At 40.8% G+C, this 9,477-nt stretch overlaps 1 pseudogene; it reads right to left on the reverse strand.

Annotated features, from left to right (window-relative positions):
• Positions 1–5,053: 5,053 nt before the first annotated feature.
• LOC121791600 lies at positions 5,054–9,072 on the reverse strand (annotated as a pseudogene).
• Positions 9,073–9,477: the final 405 nt, after the last annotated feature.

Raw genomic sequence — 9,477 nt, forward strand, 5'->3', positions numbered from 1 at the left:
TCACTCGGTTGAACGAAGCACAAAACCCCTTGAATTAATTCACACGGACGTATGTGATTTAAAGATGGTGCAAACTAGAGGTGGTAAAAAGTACTTTATCACTTTCATAGATGATTGCACAAGGTATTGCTACATTTATCTTTTAAGAAGTAAAGATGAAGCAATAGAAGCGTTCAAAAATTATAAGAACGAAGTTGAGAATCAACATGGTTGTAAAATCAAATCGATTCGAAGCGATAGAGGAGGCGAATATGTAGCCCCGTTTGAGGAATTATGCAACGCAAGTGGTATAATCAATCAAACGACTGCACCATATTCACCACAATCTAATGGTGTTGTAGAACGCAAAAATCGAACTCTAAAAGAAATGATGAATGCACTGCTTCTGACTTCAGAATTACCACATAACATGTGGGGGGAAGCTATTTTGACAGCCAACTATATCTTGAATAAAATCCCTCTCAAAGGAAAAGATGTTACTCCTTATGAGTTGTAGAAGGGAAGGAAGCCATCCTACAAATACCTCAAAGTGTGGGGGTGTTTGGCAAAGGTGATGGTTCCTCCACCCAAAGAAGTTACAATCGGACATAAAACGGTTGATTGCATCTTCATTGGATATGCACTTAACAGTAGTGCATATCGATTTGTTGTTCACAAGTCTGAAATATCGACTATCACAGTAGGAACAACAATTGAGTCGAGGAATGTGGTATTTCTCGAAAATAAATTTCCTTGCAAAGACAAGGAAAAAGTCTCAACCAATTATGAAACAAGAATTGAAGAAGCCACTAGTTCTAAACCAGTGGAAGAAGAAGCCACTAGTTCTAAATCAGCGGATGCGGAATCTGAATCGCGCAAGCGTGCAAGGCCCGATCCAAAAGATACAGTACTAAGACGTGGTAAAAGAGTCAGAACACCAAAAACATTTGGTCCTGACTACATTGCTTTCATGTTGGATGAAGAACCAACATCGATAAAAGTAGCCTTTGCTGGCCCAGACGGGCTGCATTGGAGAGAAGCTGTTCAAAGCGAAATTGATTCAATTTTGCTAAACCACACTTGGGTGTTCGTAGATCTACCTGAAGGTGCGAAACCTCTAGGTTGCAAATGGGTACTTAAAAGGAAATTTAAGGCCGATGGAACAGTTGATAAGTATAAAACCCGATTAGTAGTAAAGGGTTTTAAACAAAAGGAAGGACATGACTTCTTCGATACATATTCATCTATAACAAGGATTACATCTATCCGAGTGCTTCTCGCTATTGCTGCATTGCACAATCTTGAGATTCATCAAATGGATGTAAAGACCGTGTTTCTAAATGGTGAATTAGAAGATGAAATATATATGGAGCAACCCGAAGGGTTTGTAGTACCTGGACAAAAGAAAAAGGTATGCAAGCTCGTAAAGTCTCTATATGGATTGAAACAAGCGCCATTGCAGTGGCACTTGAAGTTTGATAATGTGATGTTATCAAATGGGTTTAAAATCAACGAGTGTGACAAATGTGTCTACATCAAGAGCACTAATAACGACCATGTTATAGTATGTCTATACGTTGATGATATGTTAATCTTGGGTAGTAACACTCAAGTAATTAACGATACAAATGTCATGTTAAAGAGAAACTTTGACATGAAAGACATGGGTCTAGCCGATGTAATTCTTGGAATGAAGATTCTAAGAACATCTGATGGAATCATCTTAACACAATCACATTATGATGAGAAGATATTGAATAAATTCAAAGCCTATGATGGCGCGCCGGTTAAGACTCCAATTGAACTCGACGTTCACTTGAGCAAAAACAAAGGCGAGCCCGTTGCACAAGAAGAGTATGCACGGGTCATCAGGTGCATTATGTACTTGACTAATTGGACTCGACCTGACATTGCTTGTGCCGTGAACAAGTTGAGTCGTTACACGAGCAATCCAAGCAAAGAGCATTGGAGAGCTCTTGTGAGGGTTTCGAGATATTTAAAACATACTCAAAATCTTGGGCTATACTTCTCGAGATACCCCCGGTACTTGAAGGGTACTGTGATGCGAATTGGATATCCGATAATAGAGACTCACTTTCAATAAGTGGATACGTCTTCACTATTGGGGTGGTGCTGTATCGTGGAAATCCACAAAACAGACATGTATAGCCCGATCAACAATGGAATCGGAGTTCATTGCCTTAGATAAGGCGGGTGAGGAAGCCGAGTGGCTTAAGAACTTCCTTGAAGATATTCCATGTTGGTTTAAGCCAGTGCCACCAGTGATGATCCACTGCGATAGCCAAGTAGCTATTGGAAGGGCAAACAATGACTTCTATAATGGTAAGTCTCGACATATACGACGACGACATAACACCGTGAGACATTTGATCACAATAGGGGTGATTACAATTGACTATGTGAAGTCAATAGATAATCTAGCGGATCCGCTAACCAAAGGGTTAAACCGTGATCAAATGAACAAGTTGCTAGAGGGAATGGGTTTTATATTCCACAAACTAAAGAATTATCATAGTGGTAACCCAACCATGATAACTGGAGATCTCAAGAACTTGGTTCAAAGGGACAACTAAGCTATGAGAGTTCATGAGAAACACTCAACTATATCTATTCCCTAGAGAGCAATAGAGTGTTAGAGAACTTGCCTAGTGGTAAAGGCTAAGTCTATGACTTTTAATGGTTCTTAAGGATCTCAAAGAGATAGAGTTCTCAAAGAGACCAAGTATGGCAAGGTACTTGACTAAGAATCACTTATGTAAGTGCGAAGTGTGGTCGCTTCATAAAACACACTTATGAATACAAAGTGGTGTCCAAGACCGCAATGGACTCAAAACGTGAGAACGGATGAGGTTGAGGTGTTTAAGCGTTAACACCATTGTCTCGATGCACGCCGTGGGGGATTAGTTCAAAGCATCGCGCTACTAAGCCGCCTGTGTATCCGATGGTGTCGACTATGGAAGGTTCAAAGCCAACAACTACCTATCCTTATGCTTATATACCTCTCGAGGGTTGAGCTTGTGTCTGCATGCATATGCATTCGGCTATTTCCACTCATGTGGGGATTGTAAAAATCATGGATTAAATATGTCCGGTCAATGGATATTGACCAAATAATAAATGTGACGAGACATTTAATTTTGTGAAATTAAATGACATAGCGTCGATCTACATTTTACGTAGATAAATGTAGTATATTCACTTTCTCAAATCCGATTTCCGGTGAGTGAGAAATAGTGGATTAAAGTTGGGCATAATTAGCTTTTAATTAAAACTTGGAGTTGGAGCTTAGGGAATAATTAACTAGTGTTAATTATCCCACATTGGAGGATTAACACATCTTTTAATGTGTTTAAATTAAGTGACTTTATGTTACTTAATAATTATAGAGGACCAAGATGGGTGAATGAGCCCACACGCGCGCGCACGCGCGCGCCGCCCGCCCGCCCGAGCCCATGCACGTGCACGTGGTCGCGGTCGCGGTCGCGGTCGCGGTCGCAGGCCGCGGGCCCGATCCCGATCTTGATCTTGGACTTGGATCTTGGCAATTGGCAATTGGGTGGTCTTTGGGCTTGGTGCTTGGGCTTGTCCCTAGCCCAAACTTAATCTTTTTATACCACCGCAGAGTCAGCAATCCAAGTGGCTTGACACGTCGTCAAGCGTGGCACAGTCAGAGCTGCCACGTGAGAAAAGCATACGCTCCGCACGCGGTCAGCAATCCAAGTGGTTTGACACGTCGTCAAGCGTGGCACAGTCAGAGCTGCCACGTGAGAAAAGCATACGCTCCGCATGCGAAAGGCACACTCCTGCCACACGCTCGTAACCGTCGGCGGTTACGAATCTGCCATGATGAGCCTTCATGGCTGTTGACCCACAGCAGTGGACTGAGCCTATAAATAGGCTAGCCACTCCATGCATCTACACTACTAATTCACAAGCATAACAGCATAAGCACTCTCCCTCTCTCTGCATTGTCTTTCTGTCGAAGCTCTGCCATCTTCTTAATCCAGTTCGCCGGAGCTCTGCTGATTGCGGTGCTGCATCAAAAGAGACGTAGCCGTTTTACCTTTGGGGACGACACGCCAAACCGAGAGCACTACCGGGGCGTATCTCGTCTTGCGGGAAGAGGCCTCCTCGACTCGGCTATCATACTGGTTCAGTTGTTTCGATTTCCAATTGTAATTTCATTCAGTTCAGTTTCTCTTTTTTCTTCCTTTTAGGTTGTATTATGCCCGATTGTATCTCTTGTAATCACTTTCCCTCTCTCTGCATTGTCTTTCTGTCGAAGCTCTGCCCTCTTCTTCATCCAGTTCGTCGGAGCTCTGCTGATTGCGGTGCTGCATCAAAAGAGACGTAGCCGTTTTACCTTTGGGGACGACACGCCAAACCGAGAGCACTACCGGGGCGTATCTCGTCTTGCGGGAAGAGGCCTCCTCGACTCGGCTATCATACTGGTTCAGTTGTTTCGATTTCCAATTGTAATTTCATTCAGTTCAGTTTCTCTTTTTCTTCCTTTTGGGTTGTATTACGCCCGGTTGTATCTCTTGTAATCCCAAGAAACCAACAGTTACATCTTTTATTCATGGACAGAAGGAGTAATAGACGCAGTTGAAGCTGCTGAAAAGCAAACAATGGGAGCATCCTCAGGTGCCCTTAAAACGGTCGTCACCAATGTCCAATACGTAAGCCAATGCTAGCTTGAACGGCATTCGGGATCTTCTATTCTGAATTGTGTTACGCCTTCGGTTTATGGTAAAATGGGTATGGAGAGCACGGTTGAGCACGCGTTTGCAACTGCAGGGCATTGCCTAGGAAAGCTATCAACCCCTGATACTGTAACATCGACACAAGTGCTCAAGAATGCTTCTAAATCTATTATGGAATATTTATATGTAAAGACAATGAAATAGTAAGATGAAGATGGAGTTACTAGCTATACAACTACTACCTCAATCGGTTCCTAAAAAGTATGAACTTTCTAATTTTGAAAAATTCAAAAAACACATTGCCCCTACACATCATTTTATTTACGACTTATACTATTATCAGTAACAACTTATACCGTTACAATAGTGTGGGCCTCATTCTCCACTACCATAATTTCCACTACCCTCTCTCCCTCTCACTCACTTTTCCCCTTATTTATTAAAACCCGTGCCGAATCCATTGTTCATACTCTCTGGGGACGGAAGGAGTAGTATTTACAAGAAACTTATCCCATTCAAGATTATGTATAGTTGTATTGGTGTTTAATACCTGATGTTAATTCCATCATGATAAGAGTCTTCCAAAAAGAATCCCAGTGCAGATAATAGCTCCAAACCATTTGTTGGATACAAATCTGATGATAAGAAAAAACACAAGAGAAAGAGATAGCATTAAAAGCACTTCAGAGAGCATACCCAAAAAAGATCTGACTAGTTTGAAATTTGCTGAGAATACATGCATCAATTTCCATTATATTTTCTATTCAAAGTCCAATAGTTTCAGAGATGTAGAAGATAATAGATAAGAATATGCGCATTTACAAACATAAACAACGGAAATCATGAATTGCGGTACGCACTTTCTGTAGCAATCAGCACGGCTTGAAAGGTCCACTGTGAATATCTGCCAAGCTAATTGTGTCGATCCAGCAGCTAAGAATACGTAATATGGCCATTCTATACCAACCATCACAATCAAAGAGGTGAAGGAAGAGACATGTAAATATGGAGAGCCATTAGTAGCAGAGAAGCACAAATATGTACTGGAAGAGATAAGAATAAACATGGCATACCAAGATTTGCATTATGTCCACTAAGAGCAAGGCTACTGATACATGCTGCCCCAAACCCAGAAATCCATACTTTTGTTGAATCTCCAAACCTCAATGCCGTTGATTTCACACCCACTCGCATATCGTCTTCCTTGTCCTACATGTACAATTGTTATTTACTTGCACTAGAACCACATATTCTGTAAAAACGGAAATACATAATATTCACAAGCACTTATTTGTTTCATATAGAGGTTTAACATTCAGCACCGAAATGTTCAAATAAAAACAACAAAATAGTCATTGTTATGGAAGAACTGATATTATGGAAATTATTAATGGCGGATGTAGAATGAAGGACACTAAGTATCAATTCTTATTTATGGTGACAAGTTTTATCATATACTACTTGAACTTAGGATGGAATCATGGAAATATGAGCAAGCCAAAATAAAAATAAAAAAACCAGGCTAACTTTTCCCCAAAACTTTTTGTGGGAGCTAAATGATACCCATAAGATATAACTCCAAAGGAAAGAACCAAATTCTTAAAAGCCCTAAAGATATTAGATTTCCTAAATCACAATGACATACAAATCCAGTTAGGAAATTTATATCAAGAACCACACTGCATGAATCGAAGATAAGCCAATACCTGATGCGCATAAATCGTATCATAAACTAGGGTCCAAAATACACCAGAAGCATAAAGTGGGATCACTACAGACAGATCAAGGCTTCCTCTAACAGCAGCCCAACCAAGTAAAGCACCCCAGTTAAATGTCAAATCCAAGATAGGCCTGAGGCTGCACGACATAGATACACATCGAAAGATATATTAGATAATTGTATGAAAGAGCTTGTCGAAGTACAGAAGCAGACATAAGTTCATTGGTGTATGCGTGCATGACTGCATATGTGTGGTGTGCAGTGCCTCCACTCACCTTGCCCCCTCTCAAGATAAAAAGACGAATGCAAGGATGAAAAAGGATCGAGATCATAATTCAATACCCAATATGTCAGTCTCTTCATCAGAGGGTATGAAAAGACGAGCAGCAGAGATGATGCTCCAAGAACGCGGCTGCATAATGTTTTATGAGTCAAGCAATAAACAAGCAACATACACACGTAATCAACATTCAACATATATTCCAAATTTCTACATAATACAGAATTTGGAAATCATTCCTACTTCCTAAGAAGAATGACATCTAACAAGTGTAAGAGCTCCCTGATACCCTCAAAATATTCCTTATTGAATCATACATGCAACAAATTCCACTAGTTGGATACATTTCCTCGACATAGTCCATTATATGTTAATACATCATAATCACTGTACTTTCTGCTATCCTGGTTCCTAGAATTATTTAATAAAAAATAGCAATTCAGAGCTTCTGTTACATAGTATGCAAGTTGATTGAATCCCTCTAGAAATGCTAGCTGTGGATGAGATTGAGTACTAGGTAAAACTTATATACTTAAGGTTGTTCTTTTCATATATTCTGTATCTTCTAAGAGCTTCTAAGAGATCAGCACTACAGTATATCCATTAATGCTAAGCTCTTAAGCCAGCACGCCAATTCAAGGAAATAAACAGCAGCAATTAAAAGGTACTCCGTAAGAATGAGTACAAACCTATAATTGTTCAGTTGCAGAAGAATTTCCAACCCTAAAAGCAATTGAAAACCAAGAAAACAAAGCCCTCGAAATGGTGATAGTACACCACTTGCTATGGGCCTTGACCTTGTCCTTGCTACCTACACCATGTTAAACTATCAAAAGCAGAAGTAATACAATCAATAGAAAGAAGAAGGATGCACAGTAAACATGAAGACAAATCATATGATGCGATGCAATCGCTAAAGATATAATGAAATAGCTAAAAGTATTAAGATTTGTTCTCTCTTGGTGCCATCCCTGACCCACAGTATTAGACACTAAAGCACACCCGGTGATTCGTTAAAAATCTTGAACACATACAGCCAATAATGTACTCCCTCCGTTCCGTTGGAGCGTTTCTTTTGGATATGGAGATTAAGGAATACATATTTAAAAAGTTAAGTCAGAGTGAGACTGAGAATAAAGTAGAAAAGAGTAAAATAAGAGAGATAATAAAATAAGAGAAATAAGTGGGGCGTATTTTGCCAAAAAAGGAAACGACTCTAACTCAATTGAAACATATCAAAAAAGGAATACGATCATGAAACAAAGGGAGTACAATTTTAGACTGATATCTACCTTGGTGTCAATATCTCGATCTACTAGATCATTAATAGTGCACCCTGCGCCACGCAAAAAGTATCATCATCTTAATATCCGGAAGGCTCTCTGGAGCTGCCGCCATCGTAATTGACCTTTAAACCCAAAATATCACCTCAGTAAACTTCCGAATCATCACAATTATCTTCTTTCATTCTTTGGGTGTGCATTCTCAGGGTGAATACAACTAAGAAAAACAGTCATCTATGGTTAGTGCTTGAAGCAATTATCAAGGAACATGCTCGAGCAAACATGATCCAACACCTAGCACAAAATGCTGTAAGTGGGATTCAAACGCACTAGCACAAAATGCTGCATGAACTTAAGTCTGTCAACTAAACCACTTAGATCAAACTCAACATTATGCCTAAAACTGCTTCTTTACACATGCCAACCGAGTTGGCGTTTTCCCATTTTCAAGGCCAGGCCAGGCCAGGAGCCAAGTTCCAATCGGCTTGTCCAGCCGCGCCAGCTGAGCATAGTGGCCGCACCTGTTCCGGTAAATAAACATCTATCCACGACCGATCACATTCATTAACCTTGGAAATTTTTTACTCTTCTCGTTTCCCATCGGATGACGCAGTTGAAAAGCTTGAATACTGGAGAAGACGGTGATAGGCTCCAATTGACCGTAATGAATTGCAGTCGTTGTTAAATTATTTTCCGAGTGAAAAGTTCCGGAGACTTGGAAGCGACGACACGATTGCCGGCCTGAGTCGGCGGAGGGTGGAGGCGAGTGGAAATAAATTTGCGCGGCGGAGAGAGAACAGTGACGGTGGCGGAGCTGGAGGCTCCGAGCAGTTCGTGGAGGGCAATAAAACTGCCATTGCTGAGACGGCGCCGATTTCACCTCCCAGCTTCAGGCACCAATCATAAATTTATCTTCAAATTTCTTTGTAACTTCCCAATGTCAATTTTCCAGGAAGAAAGCGAAGAAGTCGGAGCAGAAAGAGAAGAAGAGGCCAAAGTGGAGGCGGTGATCTGTTGTCGCCGGCATTGGAAGGAGGAGAGAGAGAAGGGGTTTTTTCTTTTTTGGTTCTAGCCTACCATTAACATTCCTCGAGTATACTGAATTTTTTTTATTTCGCAAGACGCATGAGGGACCCTCATGCGTCTCTTTTTAATAAAACGCATGACAATTATGCGTCTTTTATAGAGACGCATCTTAATTTTTTCCGAATTTTTTTAAAGACGCATCAGCGTCATGCGTCACAAAGAGAGATGCATAAGAGTCATGCGTCGCTATTTTTTAAAATTTTATTAGACGACGTATGAGCGTCATGCGTCTTAGGGAGAGGCGCATGAGCCTCATGCGTCTCTAATTCGCATAAATCAGACGAGGGAGAGGCAGTAGCCTCATTCAGACGCAACAGAAAGAGAGAAAGGTGATTTCTTGGCAATTTTTCATTGGCAATTTCGATGATTTCCCCTCGTATTCCGGCAAGTTTCATTCAATCTTTC

The sequence above is a fragment of the Salvia splendens genome, unplaced genomic scaffold (assembly GCF_004379255.2).
Source record: "Salvia splendens isolate huo1 unplaced genomic scaffold, SspV2 ctg848, whole genome shotgun sequence".
NCBI classification, from domain to species: Eukaryota; Viridiplantae; Streptophyta; class Magnoliopsida; order Lamiales; family Lamiaceae; genus Salvia; species Salvia splendens.